Source organism: Globicephala melas, chromosome 1 (assembly GCF_963455315.2).
Source record: "Globicephala melas chromosome 1, mGloMel1.2, whole genome shotgun sequence".
NCBI lineage: Eukaryota > Metazoa > Chordata > Mammalia > Artiodactyla > Delphinidae > Globicephala > Globicephala melas.
In genome coordinates, this window is record NC_083314.1 from 154,284,841 (window position 1) to 154,307,349 (window position 22,509).

General features: G+C 48.6%; 1 protein-coding gene across 3 annotated transcripts in view; it reads left to right on the forward strand.

Moving 5' to 3' along the window:
- HIVEP3 (HIVEP zinc finger 3) overlaps positions 1-22,509 on the forward strand; it is a 503,275-nt gene that overhangs the window by 379,551 nt on the left and 101,215 nt on the right. The window lies entirely within an intron of this gene.

Genomic DNA, 22,509 nt, shown 5'->3' on the forward strand with positions numbered 1-22,509 from the left:
TAAATCCACATACACTCTGACTCGCCAGCCTCCTCAGGTTAATGAGGAGAGCCATGATGGGTCATCAAGTAATTGAATCCCTGCTGCTACCAGTCATCCCTAGAGTTGCCTGTGTGAGAAGGAGCAAAATTATAAACCAATGCCTGTAACCACGCTGGAAGAGGAATGGAGGAGGTATCGCCCCCGAAGGCTGCCCCCAGGTGAACTTCTCATATACCGTATAACCTATATTTTAGGCTATACCAAGTATGCCCTTGATATGTGATGAAAGGTCACCAACTCATTCTCACTTGATGCTGTCGCAGACAGATGGAAACCTAGTTTTATTTGTAGGGCTGCCTCATGTGACTCTATGAATCGGGGTGACTAATGGCAGTGAAAGAGTGGCGGGAGGTGGTGAGAACAGAATCAGAGAGGGAAGGTGTAACGCCGGTTTTCTCTTATGGTAGAAAACATCAGGGCCAGGGAACGGTGTCTCCTGGAATGAAGGAAAGAGAGCAGGGTCAAGGGCTTCCTTGCCGTGATTTCCTACTCACAAAGCAAGCGGGCTGGGCATCAGTCCCTCCAGCTGAAAACCACTGCGTCCAGAGCAAGTGATTGGTCCAACCTCACTGTGCAACTGCCCGGGAGACACAGCTTAGCCTGTCTGGGTGACCTGGCCTCCTAACGGTTTCCAGAGGGCTTGTTCCTTCGCATGTGGGCATTTGGTTGGTGTAGCCCTGAAATATAGGACAGGCAGAAGATGCTCAAAGGGACAGGAAACCATCACCACGAGTCTGTTAGAAAGTATCTAATGTTTAAAAGAGTAGGGCAGCCACTCCGAGATAGACTTTATTTTAAGCAGGCTCTGATCTTGTGAAATAAAGAAGTCCGGCATTTCCCGTAGTGTGTTTTCTAGAACACAAGTGCCATGGATGGAAAGATGTGTTACAGGGAGAAAATAAAAGTGCTCTGTGTGCAGTTTTCCAAGCTTGATTGATCACAACACTCATATATATACACATACGGTTTTATATATATACTTATATATGTACATATAAGGAATAGATTTTATATACGTGTGTGTGTGTCTGTATAAGGAAGATGCATACATATATAAGATCGCTGAACTAGAGTGCTATACAGAAACATTTTGGGAAACACTAAAGTTATCTGAGGTCAAAGCTGAAAAAAAAACACCCCAAAATGAATGCTGAATTGTGACTCTAAAACTTGTTTCTGCATGTTCGTTTTAGCAAGTCAGTTTCCCACATTTTTTTTTCCTATTTTGTTAACTTGACTGCCCTTTTCTCAGAAGAAAAATGGCAAATGGCATGCAGATGATCCTTCCCCCTCCGTTGTGTACTGTGTCCAAGGGAGACTGAAGTACTGCGTGTGTTCCCTGAGATGAGGGTAGCCAAGCCATGGGACAGCTCGGTGGTGGGTCTCTAACCCAGAAACCCACGTGCGACATTGGTATTTTGGGAGCTAAAAAAGAACCTCATTAAAATTGCCACTGAAGCCCCAGATTCCGCCTCTGTCAGGTGTGGTTTTCACACAAGGGATCCCCAGCACTTCCACATACACAGGTGTGTTTGTCACCCTGTAAGACGAGCATCCTTACTGCTCCCAGTGCCAGGTCATTGGACATGCCAGGCTAGGTGAGATCGCTCTTTGACTACATGACGATTTCTAGCTAAGCTAATCCTCACCCCACTCCCTGGTACCAGACTTTCTCACCCCATGTTGCCCACAGGGGAGAGTCCTGAAAACTGCCGACCTGACCTTTGGAAACTGCCTGCCAGCCCCTTCCCAGCTGGGGTCCCACCTCAGCTTCCACGTCCCCTGACTCTTTACCCCCATGTGTAAATTCTGCCCCCACCCAAATCCTGCTTCTCACTCCCCCAGGCATGTTCCCAACACGTCCGTGTCCCGTCTAAGGTACAGGGTCCAATTCCATTTTGTGATTGCCTCTGTTAGAAACTGAACTTCAGTTTCCTACCTGGCATATTATATCAATATGTACTTAGACTCCACAAGTAAAGTAAAGGATAAGTAACAGAAAGAGGGACAATTTAAGGAAGGAATTTTCTTTATAGGTTAGATGTCGGGGAGAGGGAGCTTTTCAGATATCTCATTTGAGGATGAAACGGTTCATTCAGCGAGGCCCTCAGACTCTGGCCTGTCCCCCATCAGACACGTGCGACCTCAGATGTCATTTGAAGTCTCCAAGCCTCTCTTTCCTCGGCCATAAACATGGATTGACGCTCCCACTTCCCTCTTGGGGTTTTGATTCAATGCTGTGAAACTTGTGGAGAGCCTAGAGCAGTTCCTCCTGCATAGAAAGCTACCTGTTATTATTCTTAGGATGAGAATTCCATCAACCAACTAAAAAAACAACCAAGTTGAAAAAAGTGTGCAAAGATGTAAACAGGTCGTTCAGAGAAGTGAAAATGGCTCATAAACATATGACTAATGCTCTAGGTACTAAAAAACAAAGGATGATAAATAAAAGTGCTTATAGATGGCAAAAATGTGAAAGAATAGAGACAGTCTAGTGCTGGCGAGGATCAAGGGGACTTGTGAGCCTAAATTGGTATCAATGAAAATGATAAAGGCACATACCTGCCCTGATCCTGAAATTCACCAGCTATGGAAACACACATGTACACAAAGATACACACACACACACACACACACACACACACACATATAAGGGTGTTACCTTGCAGTGTTGTTTGCAGTTGAGAAAGCTTGAAAATGACCTCAAGATATAGCAAGGACGGCGCTTTAGAAAATTATGGTGAATTTGTACTGTGGAATACTTTACGGCCATTTAAAAAGAAAGAAGTGAATCTACAGGTCCTGACATGGGAGGACATTTACAACATGCATTTAACTGGAAAATGGTTTCTGTGCGATATGTTTACTCTGATCCCATTTTGATACAGAAACAAACAGTTATATATGTGTGTGCACGTGTAGATGTGTTTCTGTGTTCATGGAAAGAGCATGGGAAAATACCAGGGAACTGTTAGTGGTAGTTTCATCTGGGGAGTAGAAATTGGGAGGGTGAAGGGGGACTGGTCCACATTTTCCTTTAAATACTTCTGTAGTTTTTAAAAAATATATTTTTAAACAAAGAAAACAAAAAAGAAAGCCCAAGAAAATGAAGAGCAAAGACTAATCTTTACAGCACAGGATTATTGAGAAGATGAAATGAGATCATGCTTGGCAAACATTTAACACAGTGCCTGATGATTACTAAGTACCCAATAAATGCTTCTGTCCTCCTGGCCCTCCCTCCATAGACTCTGGGCTACCCTGCCCCTCTGAGTCCATCCCGGTGTCTTCCCCAGACCGCGAGCTCAATAAACACGCAATGGTGATCACAGGCTGGACAGCACACCAGGCGCTGTGTGCACCACCCCAGTGCCTGCCCTCATGGAGCCCCTGGTCTGGGGAACCCACCCTGTTTCATTTCCCAGCCGTTTCCTGGGTCCTTTCTTCTTGGTCTCCTTGTAAAAGGCTGCCTTCCTTCACTGGTTGCTGCCGGCCACACCTCCTGTCTCCCAGAAGGAGCCTCTCACCACCTCTCAGCGTGGGGCCGGCTTTGTCACCAAGCACATTCCAAGGGTGAATCTTATCATTTGGGTCAGGTCTGCTCACTGCTTTTGTTTCTTTTCTGTTGCCGCTCACGGCCAGGCTTTCCCACTCCCAGGCGGGTGTGTGGGCTTTCCTGGGTCCCTTCCCCCACTAGCTTCCACCTGGCTTTGATGAATTCCATCATGTCTGCTTAAAATCATTTCACTTCCAATTTGCTAATTTAATTCTAGTCTTACAGAATTTTGGCAACCCTGCCAAATTGGGTGCCAGATGCAGATTTAATGAGCATATTTTCAGTTCTTTTTTTTTCTTGTCTGCATGGAGATGCCGAAGAGAACGGGTTCTGGAACTAGTCCCCAGGGGGCTCCCTGGAACACCCCACCCAACGTTTGACCTTGAGGCCCCGGGCATGACCTTCCAGCCAGGTCTCTCCCAGTCTGACAGGCAGAGTTCATGTCTGCTCCCCTGGGAAGGGAGCTGTTATTGCATCATCCTCCCAGTCCTAGAAGGCTCAACCCAGTTCCCATCGTTTGGGCTTCACAGGAAGTGTATTTGGAGAAAATTACTTATTTCCTTCAGCCCATGTCTTCCAGCAGCCATGTGCAGCTCAACAGATGTTCACGGATTCGTCTCTTTTACAAACACATACCGAGCGTTTTCTAGAGTGATTTCTCAAAGTGTGGTCTGTTGACAACCTGCAATGGAATTCTGGGGTGGGGTGGGGGGGAGGGGCGGATAATGCATATTCCTGGACCCTCCCCACAATTGTAGCATCAGTCTGGATTCCACCCCTGAGGGGATGCTCGTGCCTCCAGAAATTCCAAGTGTTACCTCATCTCAAACTCATACGGACCCTTACGGAAACATTTTAATCTCCAGGAAAAAGACTCAGAGAAGTCAGACGGGTGGCTCAGGGTCCACAGTGGCAAGCATCAAACCTGGGACTTGGCGTGAGCCTTTCGGGTCTCAGCGTAGGGCTTTTGCCGTCTCTGGCCGCAGTGGCTCAGGGCTGAGAGCTGTTGTTCTCCATCCCAGCGGATTCGCCTGCCCTTGTGCATCCACACACACCCTGCTTCACGGACGAGGACACGGAGACCACGTTCCCACCGCCAAGCCAGCAAGTCTGCAGCGCTGTCAAAGCAGGGGCCACGACTCACACCACATCTGGTTCTAAATTCTGTGCCAAGAGACGCAGAGGGCTGGATGGTGGAAAATGGTTGTTCCCTCGAGGACCAGGAGAAATGGGCAGAGCTCTCCAGTTCCGGCACGGAGGCCTGCCCTGCTGCCGGGCGAGTCACGTCTATTCCCGAGCCTTGGGCTTGTCGTCAGTACAGGATAGGGTTGGCTACGGTCGGTGATTTCCAAACTTCTTTGGAAAGTTCTCACTTCTCTGTGGCCCCAATAACATCTTGTACAGTATGTACAGAGAGACAAAACTGGAGAGGCCTGGACTGGTTCAGAGCTTTCCAGGAGGCAATTTGGAACATCTCATTTAGCATTAGCATGGGTCGTCTGTGTGCGTCCTCCGGCCACCCCGCCCCCCAACATGACAGGTGGCTACAGCCTAGCCTTGGGGTCTGGCACCTCGGGCTCCCGTCCGGGCCCTACCACTTTCTGGCTGTGTGAGCCTGGCAAGTTGTTTCCCTTCTTTGAGTCTCAGTTTCTTCCCTGTGAAATGGGGACCATAGCAAATGAGGTGAGGATGAAATGAACTAGTGCATGCAAAATACTTAGCACAGTGCCTCGCATGTATCAGTAGAAGGCATGGTGACTTGTTTTCCTTTGATGGGATGGGATGTAAAACATGAGAAGTTAACAGTCGTGGCAGAGATTTCCTAGGCCCTAGAAACACCGTGTCGTATGAGTGAGTGCTGTGGACGGTGAGGCCCGGATATTTATGAGTCTATATATTTCAACAAATTTTTTAGCCCCTGCAGGGGGTGAGATCTTCTAAGAGAGAAACTCCCTGGTGGAGTGAGGGGCATGGTTTCGACCAAGATTCCCAGGTGGGAGTCCCAGAGTGGGAATTCAGAAGAGGCTGGCAGGGCTCACCTGGAGCAGAGGCAGGGCGGGGAGCAGCGGAGCTGCTGTGAGTGGGCCTCTGTCTGCTTGCTTCTGTGAGACCTGCTACCTCAGGGCAGGGCCCAGTCACAACCCAGAGGCCCAAGGACGGGGCAGGATCAGAGTATCACGGGCTTCAAGCCCACGGGGGTGCCCAGTGGTTCCCAGTGCTGGTGGCGAGAGGTCAGAGAAGGAAAGGTTGGGACACTGCAGGGACCTGCTGGAACCTCCCGTGCCCACAGTGCCACAGGGTTGGGGACAGTGAGAGTGAGAGAGTGAGTGGCACCGAGGAGGGGATGTTTTCCATCTCAGTGGGACTATTTCTGGCTCTGCTCCTGCAGTCACTGTGGAAACTGCACGTGCCCAGTTCAGTGTGGAAACATGACGAGTTTTTCAAGAGTGATGTACACTAAGCAGCCAGCCAGGAAGCTGCCGCCACTGCTGCTGGCAGGGTGAGAGTGTGTGTCTGCCCACCCCCCCCGCTCCCCATCCCCCCCCCGCCCCCATCTCCTTCTCTCTCTGACTGGGCTGCCTTTCTCCTGGAGCTGTATTTGGGGGAGATGTGTTCTGTTCAGCGTGGTAGGTAGGCAGAAAAACGGCCTTCAGAAGACGTCCCCATCCCCGTTCCTAGAACCTGTGAATACATTACATGGCAAAGAGGAATTAAGATAGCAGACGGAATTATGGTTGCTAATTCGCTGAATTTTTTTTTAATAAATTTATTTATTTATTTTTGGCTGTGTTGGGTCTTTGTTGCTGCGCACGGGCTTTCTCTAGTTGCAGCGAGCGGGGGCTACTCTTCGTTGTGGTGTGCGGGCTTCTCATTGCAGTGGCTTCCCTTGTTGCGGGGCATGGGCTCCAGGCATGCGGGCTTCAGTAGTTGTGGCATGCGGGCTCAGTAGTTGTGGCTCGTGGGCTCTAGAGCACAGGCTCAGTAGTTGTGGCACATGGGCTTAGTTGCTCCGCGGCATGTGGGATCTTCCCGGACCAGGGCTCGAACCCATGTCTCCTGCATTGGCAGGTAGATTCTTAACCGCTGTGCCAGCAGGGAAGTCCCTGGCTGACTTTTAAATAGGGAGATTATCCTGGATTGTCCACTTGAGTCCCGTGCAATCACAAAGAGCTTTAGATGTGGAAGGGGAAGGAGACTCAGTGTCAGGGATGTGATGTGAGGGAGGCTCCACTGCCATGGCTGGCTTTGAGGATGGAGGAGGGGGCCGTGAGCCCAGGAATGCAGGCAGCCCCAAGAAGCTGGAAATGGTGAGGAAATGGACTCTCCCTAGAACCTCCAGAAGAAGCAGAACCCTGCCAGCACCTTGATTATTGCCCAGTGACCCGTTTCGGACTTGTGACCTCCAGAGCTGTAAGAGAAGGCGTTTGCATTGTTTTAAGCCACTGCGTTTGATGGTTGTGTGTTACAGCAGCAGCAGCAGGCAGTGACCGGGGAGGCTGAGACTATCATGGGGAGAGGTCCGCAGAGAGGAACGCTGCAGCCACGATCTTTTGTTTTCCTGAGGTCTGACCATTGCCTGTTGCCTCACTCTGGACACGGGTCCCCTCTGGCCGGCTTGCTCTCTGAGTGGCCAAGTGACTGTCCCCTCTTTTTCCTCCAGGCTCCCTGTCCTGTCCCCTCTAAGGGACTTCTCATTCCTCTGACACTTGGTCCCACTCCTGGAACTTGTCACTTGGGGACCTTGCGATGTCTGCTTTAGCCACCAGCGCGCTGCTGCCCCCTGCTCCCACACCCCTCCCCCCACCAGCCACTCGCTGGGCATTGCCAGCACCTAGGGGGAATATTAGTGACTTCTGCCTGTTGAAGTCGGTTGTGCTCCCAGCTGGTCGGAGCCACGCTCTGTGCTGTGTGCTGAAAGGGCCTGGACTTGAACACAGGGTGCCTGGGGTTCGGTCCTGGTAACTCCAGCCCTCGGCTGATCACGTCCCTCCTTCCTCATGGAGAGGCTGGAGGGAAACAGGATTGGTGTGAAAGCCTTTGACAGCACTGCTGTCCCGGTGAGCATGGCTGTCAGTGTTACTTTTCTCTCCCAGAGCTGAGTCCAGAAGTAATAGTTCCTCTTCCCACTGTGGCATATGTCACCACCCTGCCTGGAGCCCTTCTCCCCTTGTTTTAGACACTTCCCGCATGCCTAGACCTGGGGAAGCCTAGAGAAAATGTGGAGATCCAGGGCTGGGATGTGGGTGAGGCGAGTGAGGTGCCCAGGGTGCAAAATTTCAGGAGGTCCTCCCCCTCAGCGTCACGCAAACGTGGTAGGGAAGTCTAACCCCACACTCCCTTAATAGATGAGGAAACTGAGGCCTAGAGAGTGGAATGCCTTGCTCCAGGGCACATGCGGGGGCTGGCGGTAGAGCTGGGACCAGAACCCAGGTCTCTCCCCTTCAGCTCCAGGACAGGCCCGCTCTTCTTCCAATTAAATGCATGAGTGAGTGGCTGAATGACTTTATTACTCCAGCGTATATTTATGGAGTGCTTATTCTGTGTTAATAGTGTGCTAGGGACTGGGCTTCAGTTTGGGAACAAGGCAAGCAGGGTCTGGTCCTCGCCTGAGAATTTATATTCTGTGAGGAAAGAATAAGTAATGAGGCAGTTCGTTCTTTAATTACAACGATGATGAATGCTATCCAGGGGTTGGAAGTCATGGGCTGTAAATGGTTGTTTAGGTTGTGCACTGCACAAGTGCATGTAGCAGTCCTATCGTGGGGCCTCCATTAAGGAGGTTACAGTACAATTTGGAAGACAGGACTAGTATATCCTTAAAGTACCAGTACAAAATCATGAGTACTGGTTTTAACCACCATCATTGTGTTTAAAACAACAGGCTGGAAGGAAGGTCCAGAATTGCAGCCCTCGTTCCTTCTTCTCCAGGGCTCTGGGCCCTCACCTTCTTTCCCTCCCTGTTTGATAGTCAGATCACATGCAGTCAGCCCTCACTGGGAGTCTCAGAGGAGGAGCCCTGCAGCCAGAAGGGCCTGGGAGACCAGCAGGAATGAGGCATTGCCCTCTCTTGGGGGGCAGAGCGCCTGTTGTCCTGGACAGGGTTCAAAGGCAAGGAGTCCTGTGATGGCAGAATAAGCTGGAATCTTCAGAAATAAAAGCTTCTCTGCCTGGACAAAGTCCAGCTCTCGGCATCACCTGTTTTCTAGAATGGCGGGCCTGGAAGGAGCCTGGCTTCTAGGAATTAGGTGTCTCCCTGCCACCAGCGCACTGCATGGCTTTGCACCCCGCGCATCTCCGGATGTTTCCACAGGCATGGAGAAAGCGCGTGGAAAAGCATGGGGAGGTGGGTATTGCTTTACTAAAGTACCTTGCCTGTCTGTCAGGTGAGACCAGCTCCTGGGCAGCCATGGTGTGATGTCCTGGGGGCCAGCAGCACCCCTCCCACACACTAGTTGGGGGACTTTAGCAAGCCCCTCACCTCCCTGAACCTCACTTTATCTGTAAGACAAGAGTGAGAAAGACCTATCTCACCCAACTGTTAAACTTGAAAAGAAGGTCCAGTGTGTGCAGGGGCGTTTTAAGTCTCTGGTTTATGAGGACACAGAAATTGTCACCAAGTGAGGGCATTCCTTCCAGAATCAAAAGGCCATCTAACTGAACAGATAAAGAAGATGTGGCACATGTATACAATGGAATATTACTCAGCCATAAAAAGAAACGAAATTGAGCTATTTGTAGTGAGCTGGATGGACCTGGAGTCTGTCATGCAGAGTGAAGTAAGTCAGAAAGAGAAAAACAAATACCGTATGCTAACACATATATATGGAATCTAAAAAAAAAAAAGGTTCTGAAGAACCTAGGGGCAGGACAGGAATAAAGACGCAGATGTAGAGAATGGACTTGAGGACACGGGAAGGGGAAGGGGAAGCTGGGACGAAGTGAGAGAGTGGCATGGACATATATACACTACCAAATGTAAAATAGAGAGCTAGTGGGAAGCAGCTGCATAGCACAGGGAGATCAGCCCGGTGCTTTGTGACCACCTAGAGGGGAGGGATAGGGAGGGTGGGAGGGAGGGGATATGGGGATATATGTATATGTATAGCTGATTCACTTGGTTATACAGCAGAAAGTAACACAACATTGTAAAGCAATTATACTCCAATAAAGATGTTTAAAAAAAAAAAGAATGCATTGTAGAGTTGCAATAAGTTGAAAACTTAATTATAAAGATTTAAATTCTTGAAAAAAAAAGAAAAAAGGCCATCTAACATATTTCCTGAGTGAGAGATCCATCCTGGCTTTCAGGAGGAACAGAGAAAGACACGTGGTACTCTGTTTGTTTTTTTTTTAATAAGGAAGAATTATTCTGACTGGTAAATAAATCAACTCCTTGGAAGGGAGTTTAAAGAGAAGGGGTCCTTAGAGATGGGCTTGTTCTAGTCTCTGGTTTGACAGAAGGGGAAACTGAGAGCTAGAGGAGAACATGATTTGTCTTCGGTCACATGGCTGGTTAATGGCGGAGCTGGGGTCCTGCCCACTTCCTGTGCCACCCCACACCCTGCCCCATATTCTGGGAATTTAGCTATTTAAGGAACAGTAGGTAGAGACGACCTGTCAGGGAAACAGGAGGGTGACCCCGGTGAGAGTAAAAGGATAGGAAGGCGGGCACAGTCTGGACAGGGGGTGAGCAGGGTGGGCAGGAGGGAGGCAACAGCATGGAAGGTCTTGGTTCCGAGTGGCCAGAGGTGGAACGCCCTTCAGATTCCCCTCCTCCTGGAACCGCCCGAAGCCTCAGCCCATCTCCGGGTTCCCAGGATGTGCAGCCGCCACAAAGGTAAGCCTCAGGCTGTTTGGGGTCCTAGGTTGCTGCACAAAGGGCAATGTTGGGGACCATGGACCTGCTGGTTTGGCAGAGTGACATGTTGCTTGTCCTGGAAAGTGAGTTCCTGAATGTGGTGATGTCAGGGGCAACACCCTGGAAGGCAGGCCAGTGGGGGTGTGTTTACTGGCTGTTACTCATCACTCATTCACTCCGCATGCCAAGCGCTGTGCTAACAAGCACCGGAGGTACACAGACGGTACACGTTGTTCTTGCCCCAAAGGCGCTCGCCGTCTGTGGGGAAGACGGACACACAGGAAGATAACTATCACAGTGTGGTGGGGTCGGTGTTGCAGCAGAGCTCTGGCTGGAGGGTCAGGAGCAAGAGAGAAGGGGGTTCCAGCCCGGTCCCTGGACAGTGGAGGGGCTGGGGGAGAAGGAGGAACTACCAGGGCCGAGCTTTCAAAGGATGGGTGGGAGTTCGCCTGGCAGAGAGGGGAGGGAGGATCTTCCTGAAGAAGGGTTTGGAACCTGGGAAGAAGGTGGCGTGTCCAGGTATTAGGTAGCTGAAGAGCAAGGAGTAAGGAAGAGTGTCAGGTGATGGGTGAATCTGGAAGGTCACGGTGGCCAGATGGGGAAGAGGCTCTGATACCCACCTAAGGAACCTGGATTTCTAAGGGCGGCCAGCAAGCACCGGAAGTGGCTGTGGCGCACCCGGAAGTGGCTGTGGCGCACCGTGGTACTTGCTTCCTCTGGGATGCAGAAACAGCGCTCTGCGCGGTGGGGAGAGTGGGCCCTGTGGCAGTGGGTGGACAGGAGTCCAGGGGCTTCAGAGACTCTTACGGAGCCAATTCCCTGAGAACCTGGGGACATATGGAATGTAGGGGGTGCAGGAAAGGGAGCAGTCAGCCGCAGCTCCTGGACTTCTAAGCCACACCTCGGATGCTTTGCAAGGCCCCTGTGCTGAGGTTCAGGGTTCCATCCTGGGTGGTGGGCTGCTCACCTGGGACAGCAGTAGAGCCAGGGCTAGTCTGGGGCTGTGAGCCCCCTGAGGTCCTGACTGACACCCCATCTGCTGGTTCCCTCAAGGAGAGCTGAGAACATGTGGATGCTCTGGGGCTGTTGACTCATCTTCACCCACACACCTACACTCAGGGGTGGTGAACTGAAAGAACTCAGAGTTTATCCCCTCGTTCATTGTCATGAATTACGCTCAAAGCTCTGTGAGTGATACAGAGATGTGTCACACACATCCTAGTCCTGTCCTCAAAGGTCATGTGGCTTGTCTGTGATGCTGACAAACATTTGCATAAGTATTATGTTCCACATACACAGGGGAGTAAAGGGAAAGGCCACAATAAAGAGACCACGTGCTATAAATGAGAGCTCATTTCTGGCCAGAGAGGGGAGGGCATGGTGGGCTTCATGGAGGAGGTGGCATATGAGCTGGGCTCACATGGGTGGATGCGGTTGGATTTGGTCACAGTGAAATGGAGAAGAGCATTCCAGACAGGCAAAACTGCACAGAAGCAGGCCAACTGTGAGCATGGTGGTTTGGCAGGAGCAGGTGTTCTGTAGGGGAGCATTGATGTCAGGGGCAGCCTGGCTATTAGTAGAGGAGATCTCAAGTGTAGACTTTACTCTCCAGGAAGAACCACTGAAGAATTTGGTACAGGGAGGGGCGTGGTGAGAGCTGAGTGTCAGTTTATCTGGCCTAGTGGAGAGGGTGACCTTTCAGACGCTGCTATGTACTGGTCCAGAGGAGGGGATGACTACTGAGGTCTTAGCAAGGGTGACGGAAAAAGAGGACTCTATCCATATTTATTGACGTTTATTGAGGCTTTAGGCCAGGCACTGTTCTAAGCACTTTACGTGGATGAACTGAGTCTCCCCAAGTCCAGCCATGCGGGTGCTACTGTTATTCCCATTTTACAAATTAGTTTACCGCGACCAGAGATGTTAGGTAAATAACCTGCCTAGGCAGGTCACACAGCTAGGAAGTGGAAGAGGCAGAGATTCGAACCCAGGGGCCTGTCCTCTTAACTTCCACCCTAGAAATGGCTTCCCAAGGGGACGGAGCAGATGAAAGGTGTCCCTGCCAGGGTTGGAATGGTTTCTCCCACCTGTCAGACCCCCTCGGAATGGTGGGGCTGTCTGGCTCTGAGGGCTGACCCTGGTGCTCTTCACCCCAATAAGCTGTGGGGGCCCCTCTGGGCCTGATTGGTTCACCGATTCAAAACAGCCTACATATAGGAGGTGACAATGTAAATAACTGATGCAATGGAAACTTTCTATGGAAAAAGGTACCCACTCAAACAGCTACAAAGTCCAAAAAAAGGAAGAACAGCAGAGCAGACCCAGAGGGCTCTGTAGCAAACAGTTTCCTTTGGCACAGCCTTTTCTATCTGCCTGAGGCTCTGAGGTGGGGGAGGAAGCCAACAGCACTGGACAGGTGGCGATCTAGACCAGAAGCTTGGCTGGATACCTGGAGGGCCCGGGGTCATCAGGCTTCCCCTCTTAGCTAAGGAGGTAGCCATGGGGGTGCAGAAAGCAATTCTTCCTCCAAACACACACCCTGGTTCTCAGTCTCCTCCGGAGGCCTTGATTGGGGCCCCTCCCCTCTGCGGACCAGTGGTTGAGGTTTTGCAGTCCCCAGTGTCTCCCAGGGCTTCAACCTGCTTTTTTTTCCCCCGTGCCCTCCCTGTCAATAAGTTGCATCAGTCTTGTTATGGGATCTGAAATCTTCTTATTTCAGCACACAAAATCATTGTAAATATAAGTAAAGCTAAAAGATCAAAAATAACCAAAAGAGGAAGAGGAGAAGGCCATTTTTTGGAAAGTTGACTCTGTATTATTTAATTCTTACACCGACCCAAGCTCTGCACTGTTGCTCCCATTTTAGAGATGAGAAGACTGAGACTTGAAGTGTTAAGTGACTTGCCTGAAGCCACACAGCAACAGAGACCAGTGGTGCCTGGTTTTATCTAACACTGAAGCCTGGGGCTGTCCTTCTGCTGTGCAAGGCTGTCCACATCTCTCTGTTTCCTCAGCTGTCAGATGGTAGCATCAGGGTGACAGTGAGATAATAGAAGGACAACACTGGCACATGGTAGGCACTCAACAAATGTGGGTTTCCTTCCCTACCCCTCCCTTCTGCCTCTACAAACTGGGGAGATGTGCTGAGCCTTCTTGTGGGGAAATAGCCCAAGTTTGGAGATCCTTGGGAGGAAGGGAGGTAACCACTGATTTTCTGGCCCGTCTTCCCTACTTGATTGAGAACACCCTGTGGCAGGGGCCAGCCCTTCTTCACCTTTGCACCCTGGGGTCTAGCCCAGTGACAGGGAGTGTCTTGTCCAAGGTGGCTGGATGCAGCCGGACCTCAAAGATGGACCAGTCCAGTGGGCTGTTTATTGCACCCGGCTGCAGGAGATGTCCGGTGAGAGAGGGCCATCACTAGGTGTGGCCTGGTATGGCAGGAAACAACTCCTCTACCCTTCTACCCCTGGCAGCTGTCAGCATCTCAACCTCACGTGCAGGCCCTGGGGCTTCATCTGCACTTTCTCTTCCTGCCACCCTTTATTCTCTTAGACTCCTGGGCTAGGTGCCCTCTATGTGCATTCAGGGCCTTCCTCCCCGCTTCCCTGCAGCGTCTTAAAACCGTGGATGTTTCTCCTGCTAATCCCCATATAGAGTTTGTGGGACCGGATATTCTTGCCTATCACTAAACGGAATCCATTACTCTGCTCTTGAAGTTCCTCTTTTTCTGTCCTCAATACAAATGGAAATATATCACCATCCCCTATTTTTTAAAACTCTGCTTTTACTGGAAAACATTTCCCAGGTCTTCTCAAAATATGTCCTGTCCATATCAAAGGCTCTGAGCTCCACTGCCTCTCTTTCTGCTCATCTTTCTTGTTTGGGACACCTCACTCACTACTCCACGGGAGAGAGCAGCTTCTTGTCTGGAGAATGGGGCGAGGAACCAGGAAGGATCCAGAAGCAGCCCGTGAGCTGTCCAGTGCTTGTGGCAGTGTTCTCAGACCGAAATGCAGAAACGAGAAGCAAAGGAGCGCATCCCAGGAAAGGGAGAGCCCGAAGCCTACCACAGGGAAGGAGGCAGGAAACCTTGCAGAGCCAACCCCAGAACAGGATCCAGAAAGAGGAGAAGTGGACGGAGGGAGGACGACTTGGATGGTCTCCCACTGTAACTGAAGAAGAGCACAGGCATTAATTGAGTGCCTTTTGTATGCTGGGTCCACGCTACATCTCTCACACACGTTGTCTCATCCAGTCCTCACAACAAACCCAGGGAGGGGTGATGTTCTTCACTTTTTACTCATGAGGAAAGAGGCTCAGAGAGGTTAAGTAATTTAGCTGAGGCCACACAGCTATTAATGGGTGAAACCAGGGTCTGAAACCAAGTTCCTGTGATATCAGGGCTGTCTCTCTGTGCTTTCCTGTGCTGCTTCCCTGGTGTTAGGTAAATGAGGCAGTAATTCTCCCCATTTCCCCTCCCAATTGCTAAGTAGCCCCACATGATCCCCCGAGATTATTCCATGTGATTCTGCCATGTGAGTCCCGGTGTCTTGGATTTTTGTGTTTTCTTATTGGTTTACAGGCCACCGTAACAGAAATAAAAATAAAAATTAGAAAGATCCGTCCCACAATTCCCTGCCCCAAGCAGATCAGACTCAGCTTATCCGTGTGCCAACCCCATCTGCAGATGTCCCATTCACAGTGGAGGGACAGTCTGTGTGTCAGGAGCGCAGCCGTGGCCTCAGAGCGGGCCTTGTCTACTTTCTCTGGGATCAGGGTGTGAGGCCCCTTGCTGGAAACCCAAGCCCCCAAGCTCCCCTGCCAGCCCTTAGAAAGCCACTGTGTTGTTACCCAGTGAGGCTGGCCCCTGCAGGCATCGGGGGTTTTCTTTAACCCTTCATCAGCTGAACTTCCCCTGCAGTGATACCAACCCCCAGTGCCCAGGCCGGATGTGAGGCACCCTCCACCTGCCAGTGGAGGCCGTGCTGTGATGCTTTGGTTCCACAAGGAGGGTGGGGAGGGGAGAGGACAGGCCTCCCTCCTTGTGGTTTTGGGTGGGGCCTGCAGAGGAGCTGGCCCTGGTCCTTCCTGCCCTGGGTGGATGTCACCTTGCAGATGGGCCTCTCTTGCTCTAGTAGGCCTTCCATATTCAGCTGCTTTCTAAAAAGAAGACAGTTTTATATCATTTTAAAATTGAAATTTTTAAATTCTAAAAGTGATACATGCTTATTGTAAAAAAAAAAAAAAAGAAGAAGAACAGTATAGAAATGTATAAAGAAGAGAAGGCCTGCTCTGAACCCCACTCACTGCACAGTCCCACCCCTAGGATGTGACTACTTAATCCTGCAGGTCCTTTGTGGCATTAAAAGCTACACACATATGTGTGTGTCTGTGATGTTGCTTTTCCCCTTTTTTCACACCGTCCCATTGAGGGGAAGTGTGTATAGCAGCTAAGTGTGTAAGTGTGTAGGCTCCGGAGTCAGACAGGAACCAAGGTTCACCACGTGTCAGGTCTCTTCGCCTCACTAAGTCTCATGTGGAAAATGGGACCAGCAATAGTGCCTCCCATCGAGCAGGCTGTGAAAAGTAAGGGAGGTCACCATGAGAAGTGTTGAACCCAATATTCAACACACAGATAAAGTCACAACAAATCTCTATTATTGGTAGGAGTATATATTTTTAATTAAGAAAAGTTATTGTCCCATTATTATACCATTGAGTGGATTTATCATCATTTACTTATTAGGCCAATTCCCTGCTGATGGGTATTAAGGGTGTTGCCATATTCACGGATAAAAATAATGCTGCAGCAATTGTGTGTGTGTGCATCTGTGCATATGTTGTGTAAGATGTGTGTGTATTTGTGTGTGTGCATTTGTGAAGCTGCTGGGTCAACATACATTTTGGTAAATCCTTCTCTTCAACACTGGATGGTTAGCAGTCATTTTCTTCTTTGCCAGTCAAATCGGGGGAAAAGGTGACATTGACTTTTAGCATATAGCCTTTAATTATTAATGAGGTCAAGCATCTTTGCATCTTTATTACACATTTTAATTTCTTGAGTAATGATCTGTTTATTTCCCCTCTCCATTTCATTAGCTGTGCATCTTTTCTTATTGTTTTGTGGGTGCTTTTTACGTTTTATAGATATTGACCCTGTTTTATATATGTTGCAGATATTCATATCTAGTCTGTCATTTGCTTTGTAACTGCTAATGGGGTCTGTGTTGTATGTAGTGCTTAATTTTTTTATGTAGTCAGTTTTATTAATCTTCTCCTTTAAGAGCACTGAGATCTACTTCAGGCTTTGAACATTACTTTCCAACACTAAATTATGTAAATATTCTAATAGTTTTGGTGTTTTCATGGATTTGCTTATATGTTTTGTTTATATCTTTAATTGGAATAAATTTTGTTGTAAGTGTGGTACATGTACTCTATTTAAAATAGAATTCTACACCCTCCCTCACTCTGTATCCCATTTTATTGTCATGCCATTTATTATACCTGCATGTTTGTTTCCTGATCATCTCCCCTGGCTTGACCCTCAGCTCTACAAAGGCAGAGACCCTTTCTGTTTTGTTCATTGCTGCATATCCAGTGCCCAGACTAGTGCCTAACATATAGTAGGCACTTAGTAAATATTTGTCAAATGAATATACAACCAGCCAGTTGTCACAGCTCTCTTTAAGTAATCCATTCTTTCTCACTAATTTGGAATTCTATGTTTGGTAGCCTTTTCTGTTTCTTCTTTTGTTATTGATCTATTCAGATTTTCCCCCTCTTCTTTAGTTTTACAATTTATGATTTTCTAGAAAATCATCAATTTTCAGATTCACTGACATCAAGTTATGTATCACATTCTCTTAAATTTAAAACAGTGTTAATACACATGATTACAATGCCTTTCTTAATGCTTATTTGTGATTTTGCTATTCACTGCTAGTCAGATTAGCCAGTGGTTTGTCCGTGTTGTTGTCTCAGAGAACTAATTTCTTTTGCTGTGGTTGCTGTACTTTTCTCATTCATTCATTTTTGTTTTCAATTTTATTCATTTCCTCCTTCTAGATTTTTCTGGTTTATTTTATTCTTTTTCAGCTTCTTAGGTTAGACGCTTAATTCATTTAGTTTCAATCTTTCTTCTTTTATCATAAAAGCATTTAAGGTTTGTATTTTCCTCTAAATGCAGCTTTGGTTATATTCCACAGGTTTTTAAAGTAGGATTCTCAATGTTGTACATTTATAAATATTCTAGTTTCAGTTTTGCTGTCCTCTTTGACTCAAGTTTATTTAGAAAAGCATTTTTAAATTGTCCTGTGCACAGTTTCTTTTTTTGGGGGGGGGGGTTGTTTATTTCTTTGCTCCTTGTTAGTTTCCAATTCTATTGTATTGAGAACTGAGCCTGTGATATCCATGTTGGAATTTGAGATTTTCTTGTTGTCTACTACAAAGACATTTGAGATAAAGGTGTTTTGTTTCTTGAATATAAATGAAGTTAAGCTTACTATCTTCAAATCCTCTGTATTTTTCTTATATAAGGTTACATGTACCATCAAATTTTGAGTAATGAGCTCAAGATCTCAAGATGTTTCCTGGGTTTTTGGTTTGTTTTGCCTTCTTCTTGTCCTAAGAATGTGTTATTTCATATACTTTATGGTTCTGTTGTCCAGGGTGACGGTCAAGGTTCATGATTTTTGTCTCTCCTTGGAGAAACAGACGCATTGGCAATATAAAATGCCCCATTTATTCTGACAGTTTTGCATTTTGACTGATATTAATATTGACTTTCCTGCATTCTATTTGTTACCATTTTGCCTATTGATGTCTCTTTGCCATTTCTTTGATTTCAACCTTTATCAATTTGTGTGTTACTTCCAAACAGCCTATGGCTGGATTTTTTTCCCCCAATCTAATCTGTCCTAGAGTAATTTCATTTACTCACATTCTTGCCTTTATGATATGTTTGGTCTTACTTTCATCGTCTTACTTTATGTCTTTTGTTTGTTATACTTTTTCCTTTCTTGTTTTCTTTTCCCTTTCCTAACTCTTGCTGAATAATTGAATTTCTTTGCTCCCCCCAACAGTGTTTTAAAAGGTCTGTATCTTATTTTTCTTCAGAAATGGTTACCCTTAAATAAAAAATAAAACCCATACTTCTCTGTCGATGTCAAGAATTAAATGGTATCTAATTTCCAACAAGATGAGACCATTATTATCAACATTTGTTTAGATTTGACTGTGCGTTTTTGTACTCTTAGTGTTCATCATTGTTTCCTGTGTATCCTGTCTTGACCTTTCTTGAATTACTTATTCTGATACAGTCTTTATTTTGTTGGAGTAATTCCTGGAGTAATTTTTTTTAAGAAACGATAAGTGGGTGGCGTCCTATTTTTAGTGCTTCTCTGTTTGGCTTTGAGACTCGGCTGAGTAAGGGATCTTAGGGCTTTAACCGTTTTTCCTCAGAGCTCTGGAGTCTTGGCTTTGTTGCCCTCTAGCAGTTAATGATGCAGATGTCAAGTGCAAAGTCAATCTGATTCTCAGAATTTGTATAGAGACTGTCAGAGAGGAAGCTGAGTTTATTGCTCACTGGGTAAGGGGGAACTTCACCTCCACGGAGCCTTGGCGTATCTGGAGGAGCGAGGCAAGGTCAGGATTTGTTGAGGATTGGAAGTCTTTAAAATGGGTATGTCAGCGTGGGGGTTGACTAGGATTGTGTAAGAAATACAATACAGCAGTTGCAGACGGGTAGAAACAGTGAGGAGGAATTCTGAGGCAAGGCAAGGGATTCAAAGAGCTTACGGAGCCCTCAGCACGTTTCAGTAATGAACAGTCAAGCCATTTGCCAGGGCTAGAGTCTCGTGGAAGCACTAAGTAATCCTCAGGAAGACTGTAAGGTGTGTGGGCAGGTGGTTTCTGTCCCCCACCCCCCACCCCCACTTTGGTCTCTCTGGCACCTGAAGGATTCACTCATTATCCTTGGATATCAGGAATTCCATCCCTCCTGCTCTGCCGCAACTCTGCTGCCTCTGTGTGAGTTTCCTGGGCGTTTGGCAGGTGGGCCTCTCCCTTGCCCATGTTGGGTGAGGCTGGCTGAGCTCTGATTAGACTCTCTGTCCCTCCCACTTGTCTGCTTTTCCTCAGACTTGCTGGCCAGCTGGTGCTACTATGGATCTGTTCTTACTTGTGCATTTCTCTTTTCATTTCAGTGGTGTCTGGGGGAGAAGAGGTAGACAGATGGGCGCAATTTGCCATACAGAACCTCAAGTGTGTGTCACATTCCTGGTGACCCCAATGCGGGTGTGTCCGCCGGGCTCTCCCACCTGCCACCAGAGGCTGGAGTGGCATTTAGGTTACGCTGAATGAAAAAGAGGAGAGCCGTGGCTCACTCCTCCCACCTCATCCCATCTTCTCCTCTGGCCACACCCCTGGGCCTGACCACATTACCTCACTGATTAAAACGGTTTGGTGACCTCACTCCCCTACAAGATCAAGTCCAGACTATCTCATATACCAAATTCTTTTTTTTTATACTTTTTAAAATAGATTTATTTATTTTCATTTATTTATTTTTGGCTGTGTTGGATCTTCATTGCTGCGCACGGGCTTTCTCTAGTTGTGGCGAACGGGGGTTACTCTTCGTTGCGGTGTGCAGGCTTCTCATTGCGGTGGCTTCTCTTGTTGCAGAGCACGGGCTCTAGGCATGCGGGCTTCAGTAGTTGTGGCACGCAGGCTCAGTAGTTGTGGCTCGCGGGCTCTAGAGCTCAGGCTCAGTAGTCGTGGCGCGTGAGCTTAGTTGCTCTGCGGCATGTGGGATCTTCCCGGACCAGGGCTCGAACCCATGTCCCCTGCGTTGGCAGGTGGACTCTTCACCACTGTGCCACCAGGGAAGCCCTATACCAAGTTCTTTCCCTGCCCAGCTCTTCCCTCATGAGCTATCACTGCCCTTTACCTCCAGCCATATGGACCGTGTGCAATTTCTCGAACCTTCGGTCAGTTTGAGATCTCCTGTCTATTTACACTGCTTCCTTTGTTTGAGATGCCCTCTCTCTTTCTCACACATTCAGACACCCTCAGAAGTGACTGCTCTTTTCTTTATGCCTTCACCGTGTAGCAGCTTAAATCCAGCGATGCTGGAATACATTCCTTTGACTTCTTGCCCCTCACCCATCCCTACCCCAACTGTGATCCCCTTGAAGGGAGGGAATAAATTTTTGCTGTCTTCTATCTCCAGGACCTACTACCCAGCCTGGCCCCCAGTAGGCACTGAACGCACATCTGTTAAATGAATGAACGGCCGAATTAGGTTCTAAAGAGAATTGTTCTGTGCCGTGTGTGACACACCATGCCTGGCTCTAGGGGTGGGGGATGAGTCAGACCAACCTGCCCCACGTGTAGGCTGTCTACCGAGGCTTTAAGACTCCTGGAGTCTCTGTGCGCAGGGGCTGCTGTTACTTACCCTGAGAGGCCAGCAGATGTGCCCTGGACATTCTGGGGAAGCAGGACTTAAGTCCAGTTTGGCGGGAGCTGGCTGAGCCTCCTGAGGAAGGATGGGTAGGATGTGGCCAGGTAGACATGGTTATGGGGGGGAGGGGAGTAGCATGTGAGCAAAGGCTCAGAGGTGGGAAATCGTGGACCGTGTTTATAGAATAACATGTTCTGAGACATTGGTGTTTCTATACTCGGAGGGATAGAGCCAGCTGTTTTTATTAATAACTTGAGATCTGTTGGAGGGCATGAGGTCAGATCTGGAGATGATGGAGGAACATGGAGTGGTGAAAAGTTTGGGTGCCTTGGACAACAGAATTGGGAAATCATAGACAGGAGCCACAGAGCAAGTTCAACCATTCCGCTGTGTGGTGGTACGAGGCTGCCCTGGGGTGTGGGACGGGGCTGGCTGGATTTGAGAGCAGCAGGTATAGCAGGGAGGGGACAGCAGAGGGGCTTTGGTTAGCTGTGCATTTGTAGGAATCAGCAGTAGGATGTAGTTGCCAAAACGTTAACTTTTCCAAGACTGTGTCAATATAAAGCATGGTGCCCAAGAGAAGGAAGGTGACAGTGCCCCAGGCCTGCGTGCAGGTTACCCCAGACCTAGATCACTAGATGCACTGGAATGGTATCCATAGTATGACATGGGCTGAACCACGTGCCAGGCATGGGTCTGGGCCCTTTACATGTACTGAATCGTTAAAACCCTGGGAGGTACTTGCCATTCTTAGCACCCCTCATCAGGCACAGCAAGGCTCAGCAACTTTCCAAAGCAGAGGTAATGAGGAGAAGGCCCGGGCTGGAACCCAGGTATCCCGGCCTTAGGTGCCCTGTTCTCAGCCACCACTCCACACCACCTCCAGCAGACACACCAGAGTACAGCTCAAGGCAGCAGCGTGGATGTGACATGCCATGCGAGATTCGACTAGAACAGCTCAGGCTTTCTAGATCACGAAACGTGTTCCTCTGTATTTTCTTGTTTGAGTCTTACCACAGCCTGATAAGTTGATTATTAAAAACCGGTGCGGTCAACGTTGTTGCCTCCCTTGGCCCTGAATGCTCTGTTTTGTTTCACGGTTTGGGGAATGCAATGCGCACTTATGTCTATTATTGCGTTTAATTCTCACCCAGGCCCCAATAGGGGTCAGTTTTGCAGGTTGTCTTGGTTTTTCTCTTGCCGTGGAACAAATTACTGCCAACACCGCGGCTTCAAACAACCCTCCTTTGTTAGCTCACAGTCCTGTAGGTCTGAAGTCGGGCACGGAGTGGCTGGGTTCTCTGCTCAGGGCTGAAATCAAGGTATCCGTAGGCTGAGTTCTCATCTGGAGGCTCGGGGGAAATGCCGCTTTTCCAGGCTCATTCGATTGCTGGAATCCAGGGCCTAGGTGGTTGCAGGGAGTCAGCAGGGGGTTGCCCTCAGCTCCAAGAGGCTGCCCTCAGGTCCTTTCCACACGGCCCCCTCCACCTGCAAGTCAGCAAGTGCATATGTCAAATCCTCCCCTTGATTCTAAGCCCTATGACTTCCTCTTCTGTGACCAACCAGAGAGAAATCTGCTTTTAAAGGACT